Below are 18213 nucleotides of genomic sequence, written 5' to 3'. Positions count from 1 at the left end.
AACAGCTTCCTTTAAGGCAAGCATATGAAGATACTAAAGCAAGATACAAATTAAATATTCATACATTCAATATTTCAAAATAAGGAATTTGGATATACACATGCATAATTTAAGTTCTATAGTGAAACCTGTCTACAGAGGCCATTTCTACTGTATTTCAACAGCATTGAAACTTGAAATGTACAATGCAGCCTTTCCATGCTGTGTTAAAACTTTAAAGTATATAGTAATTCATTTCAAGCACTAAACACAGAATAAAGGCCACATTATGCACACGGCACTTCTGCAGAGGAACTGCTGCTTTGCCCTATTCATTACAGCTCTGAAACAGGGCTGTCAGTCCCGCAAGGTGGTTTCGGACTGCCTGAGGTACTCAGTAGGAACTGAGGCCAAACAGGCAACTTCAGGAACAAGGTGGCTCAGGGGCCCTGAATAGCCCATCGGCCAGAATTGACTCCAAGTCAAATTCTGATCCCAGGCACCAATTTTAAACTCTGTTGAGAAGGTGCTCACACATAAAGCGTGAAATTGGCCCCTTACATTACTCTCATACATTGACTCAAGCCTCTATGGAGTAAAGATGGTATTTCAGACCTTTATGATTGGCAGAGGAAAGGAACACAAAACCAGGTTTCACACTATGTTGTCCACTGGAAATGATTCTTTGTGATTACAGAACCTGAAAGTAGTTTATGTACAATAACAGAGACGTTAAATTTGAAGAGCTTATAAATACCTATGCATGCAAAAAACTCTGTGGGGGGGAAAAACCCCTACTATCCACCTTCCTCCCTGCAACACATTTCTGCATGTGTCTAAAGACACCACCATTCCTCCCCAAGTACTTAAAACTTTGCCACTAAGAAAGAACCCTCTATATGGGTTATTAATGTGAATATTTTGTTTTCTTATTAAAAGTTAAATGTATTAGTTCAAGTATCCAAAGTCTCATTTTAAAAACATTAATTTCACTGGGACAAAAATATCTCACGTTAACTTGAAGAATAATTAAAGAGTATTTATTAAGGGGAAATAAAGCTACTCTATTTCTACACAGTTTAAAGTAAACATTTATCTTTGCCCCTTAAAGGTCACTCATTTGATCTTGACAAACCTATAGAATCGCAGAAGCAAAAGCTAAATAAGTAGAAAAGTGGTATTAAGCAATATAAAACTAAACAAAATTAGCATCAACATGGTAAATTACTTCATTGAAAACCATCTATGGATTCTGCAAAGAATATACTTTTGCCTTAGAGCTAGTACTTTAATTTTCAAGAACCAAGAAAAAAAAAAATCAAAACTAGTCAGTAACAATGCAGCGTCGAAAAGCAATAAACTCAAAATTAAGTTATAAATAATTTAAAGCATGTCATGAAGATGTATTAATAATTCATCAGATAAATAATTTACTAAATAATCAAATAAATAAATAATGAAATACATAAATAAATCAGCAAATAAATAATTCTGCAAAATAACCTAAACAATAAGTCACTAAAACAAATGACAAACCTACAAAACTACAATGATTTTCTAAATTCTGATAGTTTTAAATAAACAAATGTATATAAACTAGATCAATCTTTGGTGGATAGAGAAATATTTTTCACTGCTATTGGTGAATTCCTGATTACACTGCACAAGGATACAATTTTAGATTTTACAAGAATGCAGTTTTTCCCTTGTAAATTATTAACACGATTGCTACAATACATCCTGCTCTGTATTTTACATGTAATCCCTTCATGTAGCTCATTTTTACCCCCAAAAATGAAAATCTCTTTACAACTTTCTTAATTCACACAATTTCTTTCTCTTTTCCTGGGTGCAATACTTACAACACTGCAATAGCCTTCTTGGTGGTTCTCTTATTGTCTTCTGCAAACCTTCAGAAGTTTTGCTGCAGGGGAAAAACAAGTAGAATAACCTTAATTATTACAGATGGTATCTCGTTCATTAGCAGATGACAACATTTTATTTGAAAGCACAAGAAAAGCTGTTTTATAATTCTACAAAGCAACTTAATGTGAAACAACCATTACAGTTTGCAGACTACCGAAAGTTTTTAGAAGTCTTTGGTGGAACGAGTTCAAGCAGACTGAGGCCTGTTTCTTGTATTTAAGCTGACACACAATCTGTGCAAACTGGCACTAATTCAGATCTAAAGACAAACCATGAGAAGGACAAAATACTTGGCTGACATCTAATGTTATCCTTGATTTTGGAAGTTCATAGTCCTTGAAAGAATACAGTGAGATCATTTAATATCCACTATCTAAGTACATTCACAATTTAATTAGAATACTGCATTCCAAAGCAACACTGGTACCACAAAGGTCAAAATCCACTCTTCTCCCCAGTCAATTTTCAGTCTCCATTTATTTTAATGAATAATATTGACAGTCACCATAGCTTTCTTCAAAGTGGTATTCTCTAAATACAGCAGTTGAAGAAATGTGCCACAAGTGTAATCGTGTTACCAACTTTTATCCGTTCGGTCGAAAGGTTTATTTGCATTCTTCCATAACATACATTTCATACAGGAAAGAGCGAGACAGTTTTACAAACCATGCTACTGACATGGATTCTTTATCTCTGTACTGGACTGTAAAAACGAAGGGATACATCAAACCTGAGGTTATATATTGTATACATGCATGGCTTTTTGCTACTTGTTTCAAAGGGAGTCAGTGTGCAGTGTTGTTTCTACAAGTAATATCTCAAATTGCTGATGGTGCTGCTGTATTTCAGCATTTACAAGCATAAAGGATAATTTACTCTTAAAACTACCTGGGCACATTTTATTTAACAAGTCTCAAATTCTCTTTAGGGATTATAATAAGAAAACACTTTGCTTAATCATAAATTTTATATTTATCTTGGCTAGACACCCTCCTTTGGACAGACTGCCATGTTTTGTCAAGAAAAATCAACACAGTGGAAATGAAGTACTTGTTCTGTTGTGTGGTCATTCAAAAGAGTATGTAGAAGTAATGTAAATGTGCACCAGTGCTGCTGATAATTTCACGCTCTCATACACTCATTTCAATTTGCTTTAAAAAGGACTATTCCTCCTGGCTAAATATAGTCATCATGAAAAAGCATACCTCCCCTTTGAGCTAATAACACTGCAAGCCCCAAGACACAACACTACAAAAACTTTTGTATTTTAAGGAATGCGAAGCACTTTCTTCTCACAGTATGTGTTTCTGAAGTGGGACAAATGAGACTGGTTTTTTTATTAAGGTATTCTCATTTAGTGTACAGATATCTGTTTGAAAATGACAATTCATTCCCACACCACATCTCTGAATCCCATCCATCCCCAAAACAAATAATATATATACCAAATGCTTCTTTTTAAAAGCAATGGGTCCTTGTAAAAGCAGCCTATACTTTACTATACACATTAGAAGATTTTGAGGATTACTGGGATATACAATGGCTCTGGAGGTTTTGGAATCAGACCTTCTATAGGAAGTACCATTTAGTCATAGAGCATTCACCTGCAGCTTTGGAGCCTCTGGTAGCAAAGTGATTTTTCATCAATGAGTTACAGTAGAGCTAAAACTGTAATTACAGTTACTGACGTCTTAAACCCAAATGTTTTTCTTCCTTTTAAAATTTACTTATTTTTTAATTACTTTCATTCATGTTTAATTGGGGCTTCCAGTCTATGGTTACAGAACTCACCTCCTCAGACAACTACTTCTGTCTAAGCTGGAGGGTCATATTCCCTGCTCAAATAAGACACATAAATCATTTAAAGAAGGACACAAACCAGCCAATGACCTGGGATACTGCCATATTTCTCCCACTTGCAATCATATGCGAATTCCACCCCACACAAGAGACAAAGACAGAAACCGAATTTGATTCCCTTCCTCTCTTCTGCTAGCTGGTCCTTTGCCCCCCCCACCAGCCCTCAAACATTGTATAGGTGCCTTACACAACAGATCATGAGGAAAACTTGTCAACAGAAGACTAAAGCAGAAGGCACTGACGTTCAGGTGTACTTTACAGAGAAGAACAGCAAAAATCAAGTAATCATGTGCGTTCTCTACTCTGCCCAATCTGGGAAGCTGTGCTACAATAGGGAGGCTCCCTTGCTGGCACTCAAGTTAATTTGGGTGATAATTTAAGGAACTGGATTGTACCCCATACCTAAGAAAAAATTTCTAGTATTTACAATGGCAAAATTATAAATATGGCTCATAGTAAAAGGACTGAGCAACAAGCTACTCCATTCTCTACCTTTTGATACTGCCATCACCAGAAAGTTTCTTAGTTTGAAGGTACAAATCAGACCAAAAGGAACCACACACTGCTGCTTCCTTCCTATGGGAACTCATGAATATAGGAAACAGGGAAATTTGAGAAAGAGATTACCATGTAATATTAAAATTTAGGAATTTTTTTTAATACTTAGGAGTAAACACAGGGAGAAAGAGAAAGGCTGGACAGACCTGCTTAACCAAATTATAGTTGATGTAAGGTACTGACCACTATATTCTGACCCACTTTTGAAAGATTCTTGGAATTGTTCTAAGTTACACAAAATATTTTGCATTATCAATGAAAAAAATAAATAAAAGAAGCCTGCAATCAATTCTTATATTTGGGAACTTAAATAACACATAAATCTTTCAAGACCAGAAGATTCATTCATTCTTCTGCCACAATTCCATCCCTCTATTTATTACAAAAATTAAAGATTAACTGTTTGGTCCACTTCACACAGAAAGATACTTTTGTGACACAGTACAGTACTTAATAAAAATTTTTAATGTATCTGATTTTTTTAATCATAAAAAATAAAAAAGTGTTTGTTATACATGTTGGTAAGTCTAACTAAAAACTGTTAAAGTAATTGGGTCCCACAGTGTTATAGGATAATCTTAGAGTATGTTCTTGGCAAAAACTTTGGGTATTTCTGAGTAACTTTTTAACCAGTTTCTTCCAATTGTCTCTAAGGTAAAAATCAATTTTAAAATATTAAAACATAGCAAAATGTTAAAACCCAGACTACTGAATCAACTCCTATCAATGCAAGACATAGCTCATTTGACTGTTATGACCCACGTTTCCAAGTCGATTTTTAGATAAAAACAAGCAGATTACCAGCAAAGGTTTATCTCAAATTCCCACATGTACAGCATGCCACATTAAATATATGCAAATCAACCTCTTTCTCCTCTAGTTTTTTTGAGCTGACAACTCATATGACCTGAAGCCATGGTTAACGATTACAATTATTTGACTTTCATATTTATACAATCGGTTATCAGATACGCATGTTAATTGATTTTAACAGATAGTTTTGTATTCTAATGATCAACAGTAAATGTACATTTTACCAACCTCTTGATTTGTAAGAAAATAAAACTTGTATCAGTTTTCACAATTAACCCTTCATTGTATTGATTTGCGTTATTCAATGGGAACTTCTCAATAATACGTTAACCTAGAGGTACTCCAAACTAAGTGACCTTAACTTTGGTAGCAAAATTTAATTTTCCGATTACAGACACTCTTCTATTGTGTTTAAAATTTATTTAAACAATGCACTGTCAATTTAATAGAAATGATGAAACATAATTTATACTTAAATGGACTGGGCAAACAAATAGTTTCCATTTATTTAATATACACATTTTGCTAATTAAAAATTCATTTCTCTTTTTCAAAGAACCTTAATCACACACTCCTGGATTTTAATAAGCCCTCAGATGTCACATATATGACAGAGGATAACACTACATTTAAGATCCTTATTTTTCAAGTAATATGCTTAGGGCCAAAGGGCTCCTCTGTTGTCATCACGAAAAATATTAACTGAATTGGTCACTTTTTTTTTTTTTACATGGCTGAAAATTTATTCTTTGCAATTCGATTTTTATTTTGGATACCCTATTTATTGAACTATAAAATACAAAATTCCAAACTGCACATATTCATGCGAAGAATTGACTATTTTCTAAGATTATACAATGTGCAATCATTATCTTCCACAATTAATGTTGTTCTTCTTTAAGTCTATTCATATAAAAGAGTGGCTATTGTATTGTATTTTCAAAAAGATCAGATCACATCTTGTTCTATACAAGGGCTCTCCCAATTTAGGCCTTAATTGCTGTTGTACTAAAGGATCACGCAACAACTTTGGTAAAGCAAGAGCTGCTGGATCCCTTTCTCAGCATATTTTAATACCAATATAGATATTTTAATTTCTGCAAAATGCAGAATCTATTTTTTATAAATAACTGAATGAGGCGCAGAGGCTATTCAGCTTTTATCCAGGTGAGCTTTGTACACTTCAAGTTCTGCAACTATTCTCTTTTCGTCTGGTAGCTCCAATTAATTTCAAGTGAGATTTATGAGACATTTAGGAGATTCTGAGACATTCTCCACAACCAAAAGAGACATCAGCGCACTCATGTAGATACACAATGCTTACTCAAGTTCCTGTAATGGACCAGGGACAGAATAAACTCCAAGTCACATTCCCACAACCATGAATAAGCACCTTAACCCCTAAAACACTCTTTAATGGACTTCTCTGGTTTTTAAAAAGTCTTGATTTCACACTGAACATAATGAGAAAGGTAGTGAATATATGATGGGATTCTGCTGCTTACTTAATAGCTATTTTCCTTAAACTAAGGTCAGGCAACACGACAAATACTGATAAAGCAAGTAAGTTCTCTTCAATCTTTCCCTTATTGCAAAACAACTTCTTGGTCTTCAACAGATCTTGATTTAATCCTGAACATAATGAGAAAGTCTGTAGGTCTGCAGAAAGAGGAAATACATTCCACTCTAATCACTAACCCCACTGAACACCACAGATATCAATGCAGAAAGAACCTGGTTTCTTTTCTACAATTCAGTGCTATGAGTTAATCACCTTGAAGACTGACTGTAAGGTTTATACTTTTGTAGCCACGGCAGACCTTAAGATATATGGAAAGGTGAAGAAAAGATCCTACACTTATATGTGAAAATAGTGGGAAATATAAGACAAATATGCTAATAGAATCTACATATATATTTTACATGTAAATATCTAATAAACTTAGAAAGCAGGTATCATTCCTAGTTTCTAAAAATGTTTGATATCCCCACTTCTCTTTAAACTTGACTGCTAAAAATTACAAACGTGGTCATGTTAGCTATGAAGAAAAACAAGTAAAATTTAACAATTGCATTACGTATGGGCTGACTGAGCCAAAGAAGTCCTACTCTGACTCATACATATGGCACATTCATTTACATCACAATAAATGGGGTTACATCAAGCTGCCAATCAGTCACTAGTGGGGTTCTGCACGGCTCCATTAATTATTTGGATAAATGATTTGGATGCAGGACTCAAAGTTATACTAGGTTTGCTGACAACACTAAACTGGGAGGAGCCGTTGACTCCTTCGATGGCAGAGAGGCCTTGCAGAACGATCTTGGCAAATTAAAGGACTAGGCAATCACCAGCTGTATGAAACTTTTCATTGTAAAATGAATTTTCATTTCAAATGCTGGATTCTGGCAACCCTGGATGAATGGACACACTGAGGAATGAGAGGCTGGACAGCAGCCTTGTGGAAAAGGACTGTGGGTCCTGGTCAGTGGTGAATTGAATACGAATCAGCAGTGCCCTGGCAGCCAGGAGGGTCAGCCGTGTTCTGGGGTGCATCAGGCCCAGCATCACCAGCCAGGCAAGGCGGGGGATTGTCCTGCTCTGATCTGCACTGGGGTGGCCTCACCTTGAATATTGTGTGCAGTTTTGGGCACCACAGTGTAAGAAAGATATAAAGCTACTTGTTGGGGTTTTAGTTTAGTCTTAGGTTTTCCTGTTAAAGGAATTTTCTCCCATATGCATGTTGCTAGGGGACAAATAGCTGTACTTAAGAAAGACAAAAAGGGGAGTGGGGCGGGCCTGGCTACTCCTTTGTCTACACCTGGGTGTGGGGTCAGTTCGCTCTGAGCGTCCGGAGAGAGAAGCTGCAGAGGAAGGAGCTGCTGCTGCTTTCTTTTTGGCCGTTCTTTCTTCCTGCTGGAAGCAACGCCGGGACCCCAAAAGCCGCTTTTCCCTGCCCTGCTGGAGACCGAGCTGTGGCTGTCCTGCCCCGCTGCTGCTTCGAGCTTTCGCTACGCTGTAGCCCTGCTCACCCTGCCTGCCTGGGCCTCCGTGGTTTTTTCCCATCTGGATACATCTCGTCTGCCACCCGGGATTTGCGTTCGTCCCTGCCATTCCAGCCTGCTGTTCCTGAGAGTCCGGGATCGGCTGCCCAGCGGTTTGTGAAGCCTTTGTTCCATCCTTCCCCGGGATCCCAGGGCACCAGAGCCGCGGGTTTCCCGAGCTCGCTCCGGAGCGCCCCCTGCAGCCGCGGGGGAACCATCGCACCTGCCCTGCTCACCGGGAGCCGCCAGCGCCCCTGCCGGCTGCGAGCGGAACTGCACCCGAGGGGAAAGGGCCCGACAGCCGAGAAGGCTGGCACTGGGTTTGTGATTGCTGTTACTGCCATAGTTGTTGTTGTTTTGTTTGACTGGTTATATACATATATATATAGAGTAAAGAACTGTTATTCCTATTTCCCACATCTTTGCCTAAAGGCCCTTGATTTCAAAATATAATAACTTGGAGGGAAAAGGGGTTATATCTGCCACTTCAAGGGGGGGCTTCTGCCTTCCTTAGCAGACACCTGTCTTTCAAAACCGAGACACTACTAGAGAGCGCACATAGGATCATCCACAAGGATGAGGCAGGGCCTAGACGAGAAGACATACAAAGAGCAGCTGAGGTCACTCAGTCTGTTCAGCCTGGAGGAGACTGAGGGGAGACCTCATTGCAGTTACAACTTCCTCGAGAGGGTAAATGGAGAAGCACGCACTGATCTCTTCTCTGTGGTGATCAGTGACAGGATCCAAGGGAACGGCCTGAAATTGTTTCAGAGGAGGTTTAGGTTGGATATTAGAAAAAGGTTCTTCACCCAGAGGGTGGCTGAGCACTGGAACAGCTCCCCAGGGAAGTGGTCACAGCACTAAGCCTGACAGAGTTCAAGAAGCATTTGGACAATGCTCTCAGGAGCACATGGTGTGACTCTTGGGCCTATCCTGTGCAGGGCTGGGAGTTGGACTCGATGATCCCTGTTGATCCCTTCCAACTCAGGATATTCTATGATTCTATGATTCATTTAAGTTAGAATTTATATAAACCTTTTCACCGGATGCCTGAACCTAGACTGAAGTAGAGAAAAAAGAAAATACTGTTTACTATTCAGTACTTTTAAAAAGTATGTTAATTGCTCATCTTAAAGATTGATGATTAGAAGTAGCATGATTAACAATACTCATTGTATTTACCAAAAACTGAGAGGAAACAAAAAGTAGAAAGCAATTGGTGATACTTTCTGATGACAACTTTTATGAGAAGTGCAACTATAATAAATTCCACAGTTCAAGGTTAAATCAAGGCTATGTGTAGAAAGAAGACCAATAAAACACATTCTGGGAAATGAGAAAATACTGTACCTAAAAAATGTCCCATTCTAAGACAAAACATTATGAGTTCACAGATAGCAAGCCACCATCCAGACACTATGGCCAGTTTGGATCACTGAGACTATTAAAGGGATCATGACAGGGACAACTGAGTGAAAAAAATCCAGAAGTTCAGTATGAGTAGCGTAGTATGCAACAGTCTATGCATAATCTTAGTCACAAAAATGAAGTTGAATCCATGAAATATAGAAAACCACTTATTATACTACCACTGTTGTACAGTAATGTGTCCTCTGGCACTATTTCACACAGGAGAAATTAACATGGAAATGGGCACATCTAATACAACTAGGTAGGTAAGTTTATTTACCTGTATCCACAGGTGATCAGATTTGGTCAGATATGATCAAAAATCATCAGGGACAAGGGTCTTCCATTGTCCCTGATGTAGAAAGTATAGTCTTTAGGATGTGTAGTTAACTTCATACCAAAAACATTTAACTACTTTGCAACTCACTGCATAACCCCAACAAAGAAAAAATATATTATCAATCAGCTGGATCAGTTCTGTAGAGCCATATGAACTCCAGCAAAGGTGCAATGCATGGAAGGAGAAATATCAAAAAATGGGAACAAAGGGAGGACAAAAAATAATATCAATTATTTGGTGACAAATTTATCTAAGTTCAGGTTATCTAAATGTGATAAAAATCACATTCATAAAAACTCCCAAGTGTCCATTTGTGAAACAGAAAAAGTTATATCACCCCCAAGATATTTTATTTCTACCAACACCTGCAGTCCCTAAATGTCACTCTATTTTATCATGGTGACTGAATTTCAATGGATGAATTTGCTAACGTTAAAAAATAAGATTAATAAAAATGGCATTAGTTTGCTTGCATAAAACCAGCCCACTATTTGGATGCTACCTGTCTATAACAAAGTGGTACATGAATACTGCATAAGTGGCCAAATGCCTCTTCTGACATGAAGACTCCTTTGGAGACTCCCAGTGTCACCATTAGAAATATGGCTTGTAGCATCCAAACAAACAAAACATAGAAACTTCACTGCTAAGAAAAATGAAAGGCTGCACAGTTTCTCTTAGAACAAGTAACTATTTTACACAGAATCATCAAGTTGCTGAATGCAAACCACAGCAGAAAACTGCTGCAAATTTCAATCCTGTTAGTGGATAGATGAATTTAGGGAAGAGGATGTAAGTATCTCAATGCAGGGCAAAATTGCTGGGTTTTATTTTAAACATGCTTAAACTCAAAATTTTAACTTAAACATTTAAGAGTGATTTTAGTCTGTAAGTTTTACGCCACCTGAAACTGGCGATCCAAATGTCTATAATAGTGCATTTGAAATGCTGAGTTATATTAATCTCATACTAACTATAGCAGTTCAATTTCGACAAATTTCTCAGGGTTTTTGCATATTGCTGAATAAATTACTCTGGAATTAGCTTACTTTTCTTGGAGGCATTATATGAGATTATTTCTTAGTCTCCTCCTCTTTGATTTAGTACACATCTTCAGATAATTTATTAATGTTTTGGATATCTCATTCATCATCTATTATTACTGGTGTCATAAATTAGAGGAATGGAACAAAGCACTGGACTATACACTTTTTCCATATTCATCAATATAATAGCTACCTCTGTTAACAAACACTCTATAAAGCAGTTGGTTTATCCACTAAAATGAGATCAGGAACAGTTTTTTAACTCAAATCCCAAAACAGATTAGATTTATAGTGTAAGAGGCTCTTAATGAAATAAAAATCAGGGCTTCACTTTAAAATATATAAGGGTAGGAATACCTGGTCTGCAAAACACAAAAGCAAATGTCAGACATTGCTATGTCCTCTAAAATACTCAGATGAATTAAAAGGCTGATAAATGCCAGTTTTACCTGGAAAAAATTGGATTGTTAAAAATGCTGTAATTTTATCAACATACTGTGAAACAGTAAAGAGAAGGAAAGATTCAACCAACAGAAACTTAAATGTCAACATTTAAATCAGTGGTAATATTGCCTAAGAAAACAAGTTGCCTGAACTGGTGGTAAGTAGGAAAAATGAAATCCCTTGCCTTTTCTTTTTTGCTTTTTCTTTTTTCCTGTTTTTTTTTGACAATCTAAACACAAATGACGTTGGAAAATACAATTGTGAAAATTTCATAATATTTACAAGACAATGGATATTAGTGGGAATCCTATAGGTAATAAATTACATAGCAGTATACTATATAAAGTACCTGAAAAGTACCTGAAAAGACACAGAATTAATGTTATTACGAAAACATTAACTACTGACTTAACAAGGTCATTTTGCATTAAATGACATATTTGAATTAAATCTGAATATCCAAAAAATCAGTTTTTGTTATTTTATGTAGAGACTTTGATATATTTTGAACACATTCACTGTTTACATGCCTTTAACTTTTTAAAAGTAAATCTCTCATTAAGACAAATTTATATTTTGCATGATGTAACAATACTGTGCTCATCTCTTTTCTAACTGTCTGTTGAAAATATTTAAGCCAGGTTTAGGACTTCATTAATGGAATGAAATACGAAGTTTAAGTTCTTGTAATATAAAAGAAGAGAACTCCAATTAGATTGGAATTGGATAAAATACTTCTGATAGCAACTATTTATCTAATTTCTACAGGGGAAGAAATTCTTTCTTCTTTAGGCATTATAGATTAGATAATTCAGGCTCCAATATGACCTGAAAACAACAAAATAAAATTTTTCAACCAAATTAAAAGTTTCTTATTGCGCCACCTCTAATTCAGGACCCTCATTATTTTCCTTACAGAACCTTCACTATCCATAGCAACTGATGATTAATAAAACACACTTGTACCAATGCATTTTAAAGTTAATTCAACTCAACACATAGTTACACTCTCCTATAGTTACAAGTAACAGTGGAACAGAAAATTACCTACATGAGCTGCACCTTTTGTTAGTCTCCAGTTTGATCAGTTTGGCAATGATCGTACCTCTTATTCAATCTATAAAGGCAGTTTGCAATCAAAAGGAACCTTATCATTACATGACGAAAGTAAGTCATACCCTCGTTGTACTAAGGTGCACTTGGTTTGAGGACTTACATAAAGCAGAGAAGCCAATCCCTTCTCTGACTGAGAGCAGCTATTTGCACTCTCTTTTCTCTGCCTCAATACAGATAAAAATGCACATTGTCAGGGAAATGCTGAAAATTAATCTTCTCTCTCACAATTACGATATTCACCCATTGGTAGGTTCCCTGAATTCCACAGTTAGCCTTGGTGAATTTCTAAATTCTACAACGGGCAACTTTATTAGACAAGAGACTATAAGCATGTCATACCCAAAATGTCCAGCAGCAATCCAGAAGTAACAGGTACAGGATAATTCTGGGGTGAAAAAGGACTTCATTGAACCTGGTCTCCCATGACCAATGGAATTGCTCTAGCAACTGAGGGAGCAGTCAAAGAAAAATGAAGTGTTGGCAACGGCAACATTCCCTCATGTGAGAGTTTCCTTGACTTAGTGTTTTCAAACTATCTGAGATTTTTCCCCTTCTTGTCTTTTTTTGTTCACTGAGTGAAAAACTTATGTCTGCACAGAATTCTTAACAGAACCTCAAATCAAGGAACAGACATGGTTAATTTACTTCAGACCAACTTCAACATATAACATCGGGATGCCTTGAAGAAGGTTTTTCTTTTCCTCACCCCAAAGAGATTACTTCCTTATCTAAAACTTTACAACTAAATCCCAGTGAAGGGTAACTTCATTATTTTCCAGATAAAAAAGCAGGTAACCTGTTCTATATTCTAAATACATGATTGGTATCACTTGCTGGTGATAGATTTTAACATTAATTAATGACTGTATAGAAGTATTGAAAAATCATGGAAAGAATGCTTTAGCTCATCCCAGATGGAATTTGGAATACCAGAGTCAAATTTCCTTAAATAATTATGCCAACATAAACTTCCTTTAACTCTTGCTACCTAACTCTCATAACTTTCAGGTCTGCTGAAAATGTCATCAACAAAGAATAAGTTGCACGGTGAATAGACAGCAACCAACCACCAAGAAGTAAACAAAAATAACATTTCTTTGGTTAGAACACAGAATAAGAATTAAAATCAATGGAATCTTGAATTACATAATTTTCTCTTTCTATATTTATTTTACTGAAGGTTCTGCAAGACCCAAAGTCCTGTCTTCTTTTTAACATCAGATATCCAGAAGGCTTCAGAGATCTCTTCAAATACCTGCTAGATAGGAGCAGTACTTGTAAATGTTGACTCTTAACCTGGTTTTAAGGGACATCACTGTTACATTCTCTAATCAGAGAAATTACAAGAAATTTAAACCTTTGCTTTTCAGCAGCACCATATCCTCTAAATTGTACTTGTACAATTGAGTACCTATTCTCAGACAGACATATTTTTAAGCTCCATATTGAAGAACATTCATTCATGTAGTTGATCAGAAGCACATGTGGTCCTGCAAATATCTAACACATTTATCACTGGGACAAAAGGCCAAGCAGGACACTTGAAATCCTGCTAACACAAAGTAGTGGTTAAATGCAAGAGAACTGGGAAGATGGTACTCTGAAGCGAGCAGACAGGTAGCAGTGGAGGCCCAAAGCTGACACTATCAGGACCAAAGGCAAACCCTCCACAGGGGGCTGTGAGACTAATTTCTTCGATTCAATTATTACCACTAGTAAAGAAGTTTACTACAGCTACACGATTTAACAACTATTAAACCAGCATTGCTAAATTCAGAACCCACTCAAAACATACTACAAATTGTCACAAAGAAATAGGGCTTGTTTACTCCTCATTACAGTGTCAGTGAGTCAAAGAATTGATCTTAAACAACAAAAGCCAGACAGATGAAAATGCCGCCAGCTCTGTCAGACTCCTGGAAGAGAAAGTCAAGGCTCAAATGATTGCGTTGATCTTTAACTGAAACTGTAAAACAAGTCAGTTTCTTCAAAGCCAAACATAACACCGAAGCCAACAATAAGGAATGTTTTAGTCTTTTCCACACAATGAATTTTTTGATGTCATGAGCTCTGGAAGTTTTTAATCACACTAAAAAACCATTAGCAAGGCAAATGTATATGACCCAGGCCCATAAGCAACCACAGGACTGGTTTTCCTGACTAATCTTATTTTTCCTTCTCTTGCCTAAATTCCAGTATCAATACTTCTTAATAACAGATACTCTCAAATTTTTAACCAGGTTTTAACCCATGTTTTCTTTTCTTTCACTATCCAAATCTGAACAATAATTCATACTTGTTCACTGACTAAATTCCAAAGTATCTGTATTTTATTAGTCACATGGAAATTGGAGTGCTACCCACAAGACTTCAAGATAAAACACTTCACTGACACAGATCAGAATCAAAAAGTCACCCCATTTAAAGACTAACAGCCTTAAGACACATGATTTTATGCTTTAAATTTAAATAAAGGTAATTTAAAATCCCGTGTTTACTATTCAGAAGTTATTCTTAGTTATCCTTCTGGAACTCCTGATTCTAAGTATGACCACCCATATCTTACATAAGTCTTCCCATTCCTTTTTTAAAAAGTCTACATTCACTAAATCCCTCTCAATGTATGTTCCAGCATAATTTTATAGTGTATTTACAAGATTTCTGCTGCTAGTCATTAAAAATCAGATTCATCAATGTTTACTTTCTAATTTCAGACATGAATTTATTTGAAGTGAAATTTTAACCCATACAAAGGAAACTAATTTTTACATACTGCAGATGTCATAACTCCCACAGAAGAGTAACAGCAGAAATTAAGTTAATGACTAGAATCAGACCCAGAAACACTGGACAGACAATAGTTTCATTTAACCACTTGCTGCACAATCTCTTCTTCCCACCTCTCACCTCCAGTAAATTTATCTTGATTATAACTATATTGGTCAGTTCAAGTTTGTTTAGCTGCAGGTCTTTCCATCAGTGACATCAACAGTGAAGCCACTCAGGACTTACAAGTACAAATCAATTTTGTCTTCCTGGAACAAATCTTAAGCATCCAGAAGCTCAGGACTCCAATATTTGACTTCAGGAACTAAGTCCTTAGCAAGCATCTGGAAAGTAATGAATTACTTCACTTAGCCATACCAGCACTTTATTATCCATTTTACATAAGAATTCATAATGATAACAAGCATATTGCTTGGCATGGAGCAAAACCATGCAGGCAACCAACAGATATTTCCTCTGACCCCTGTCAGATCAATTAATTTTGGTAACAGAGACAAATGCCTTCAGAACAGCAGAGCAAGACAACAGAATTCCTCTAAAATGACAGAAGAGAATATATGCTGTGAAGAAGTGAAAAAGATTTTAAAAATAATTCACTGAAGTAATTCTCTATACCACCAGTAAAGCTGTTTTCAGTAATGTACAGCATGTTACACAATACTTTAAAGTAAAATAATTTCATGACATCATATGCTTGCCAGAAAAAGATGGCATAGGCTACCTATCCAGAATGCTTGCCATTACAAACATCCATTTCATTTTAACAGAATAGAGTTGTTCAGGTTGGAAAAGTCCTTTAAGATCATCAAATCCAACCATTAACACCACCAAGCCTACCACGTCCCCAAGTGCCACATCCACACATCTTTTTAATACCTCCAGGGATGGTGACCCAATCATTTCCCTGGGCAGCCTATTTCAATGTTTGACAAATCTTTTGATGAAAGAAATTTTTCCTAATATCCAATCTAAACCTTCTCCAGCACATCTTGAGGGCGTCTCCTCTTGTCCTGTTGCTTGTTACCTGGAGAAGGGACTAACCCCCACCTGCACACAACCTCCTTTCAGGTAGTTGTAGAGAGCAATAAATTTCCCCGAGCCTCCTTTTCTCGAGGCTAAAAACCCCCAGCTCCCTCAACCACTCCTCATGCACTCCAGACCCTTCACCAGCTTCACTGTGCTTCTCTGGACTTACTCCAGACCTCAATGTGCTTCTTGTACACAGGATTCGAGGTGTGGCCTCACCAGTGCCCAGCACAAGGGGACAATCACTGCCCTCATCCTGCTGGCCACACTACTCCTGATACAGGCCAGGATGCCACTGGCCTTCTTTGCCACCTGGGCTCACTCCTGGCTCATGTTCAGCTGCTGTCAACCAGCATCCCCAGGTCCTTTTCTGCAGGGGAGCTTTCCAGGCACTCTGCCCAGCCTGTAGCACTGCCTGGGGTTGATGTGACTCAAGTACAGGACCTGGCACTTGGCCCTGTTGAACCTCAGACCATTAGGCATCAGCCCATTGATCCAGCCCTGTCCAGATCCTTCTGTAGAGGCTTCCTACCCTCCAACAGATCAACACACCTGCCCAACATGGTATCAGCTGCAAATTTACTGAGGGTGTACTCCATCCCTTCATCCACACCCTTGATAAAGGTATTAAACAGGGCCTGTCCCAGTACTAAGCTCTGGGGACACCACCGTGATCTGTCACCAGCTGGATGTAGCTCCATTCACCACCACTCTCCAGGCCTGACCAGACAGCCCGTTTTCACCCAGTGAAGCACATGCCTATCCAACCCATGAACAGCCATTTTCTCCAGGAGAATGCTGTGGGAAACAATGGCAAAGGCCTTACTAAAATCTAGGTAGACAACATCCACAGCCTTTCCCTCATCCACAAAGCAGGTCACCACATCATAAAGAGAGATCAGTTTGGTCAAATAGGACTTGCCTTTCATAAACCCATGCTGACTGGGTCTGATTATGAGGTTGTCCTGTACACACTATGTGATGGCATTCAAGATGAATGCCTTAAATTTACACAAACAATGCAAACAATACTTACTATAAAAAGAAAATAGCTTATCTAGTGAAATGAGTTAAAAATCCAAAATCTAAACACAAAGCCAAGTCAACCATAAACAGCAGGAATAAGGCCCATGTAATTTTTATAGCTTGTATTTACCAATCTTCTGTACTTTTACTAATGCAAAATATAGCAACTTAGAAAACGTAATGTGAAGTTAACATTTTTTATTATGAGGGATTATCTTCAGGATCAAAAGTTACACTCTGAATAAAAATTTCACAAGATCTTAAAAGAAAGAAAAATCTGCTGCATCTCCATCACATGACAAGATGACGTGAAGCTTACATCATTCAAGGATTACCAAGATAGCTGTGTGTTTAATTATTAGTTGGTAACCACTCAAGGCACTAGTAATTCATTCATCCTCTTTCATTCCACATGCTGAACCAGAGATTCCTTGAATAAAAATTCCCCATTCACTGACTGTAATCCTGATCAAGTGATTAAGATGTAGAAATAAAACTAAGATACAAAGTTCTTAATAAATGCAGGTCTAATTTACTTCTTTGAATTTCAAAAGTTTGTTGTGCTGTCACGGTCCAAATCTAAGAATGAACCATTTCATTAGCTGTAATACAGAACCAACTGCCATAACATTGTCTTTATCCACAAATCAGTCACTGAGGTTAGATATTCCTAACAAGCAGACTTTAGTTTAGAGTCACAGAACAGCAGAATAAGCTGAGTTGGAATGGACCCACATGGATCACTGAGTCCAACTCCTGGCCCTGCACAGCACATGCCAAGAATCACACCATATGCCTGAGAGCGTTGCCCAAACACTTCTTGAACTCTGTCAGGCT

At 37.2% G+C, this 18213-nt stretch overlaps 1 protein-coding gene across 7 annotated transcripts in view; it reads right to left on the bottom strand.

Moving 5' to 3' along the window:
- The window catches only part of TBC1D5 (TBC1 domain family member 5), a 317984-nt gene that overhangs the window by 286135 nt on the left and 13636 nt on the right, over window positions 1–18213 (bottom strand). For all 7 annotated transcript variants that reach the window (XM_048302259.1, XM_048302268.1, XM_048302273.1 and 4 more), the window contains exon 2: window positions 1842–1903. The gene's annotated coding sequence lies outside the window, so the exon portion shown is untranslated. The remainder of the gene's footprint in view (window positions 1–1841; window positions 1904–18213) is intronic.

This window comes from Corvus hawaiiensis, chromosome 1 (genome assembly GCF_020740725.1).
Source record: "Corvus hawaiiensis isolate bCorHaw1 chromosome 1, bCorHaw1.pri.cur, whole genome shotgun sequence".
Classification (NCBI taxonomy): Eukaryota; Metazoa; Chordata; class Aves; order Passeriformes; family Corvidae; genus Corvus; species Corvus hawaiiensis.
Note: the sequence above shows the minus strand (reverse complement) of the source record. Positions and strands in the feature narration are given on the sequence as shown.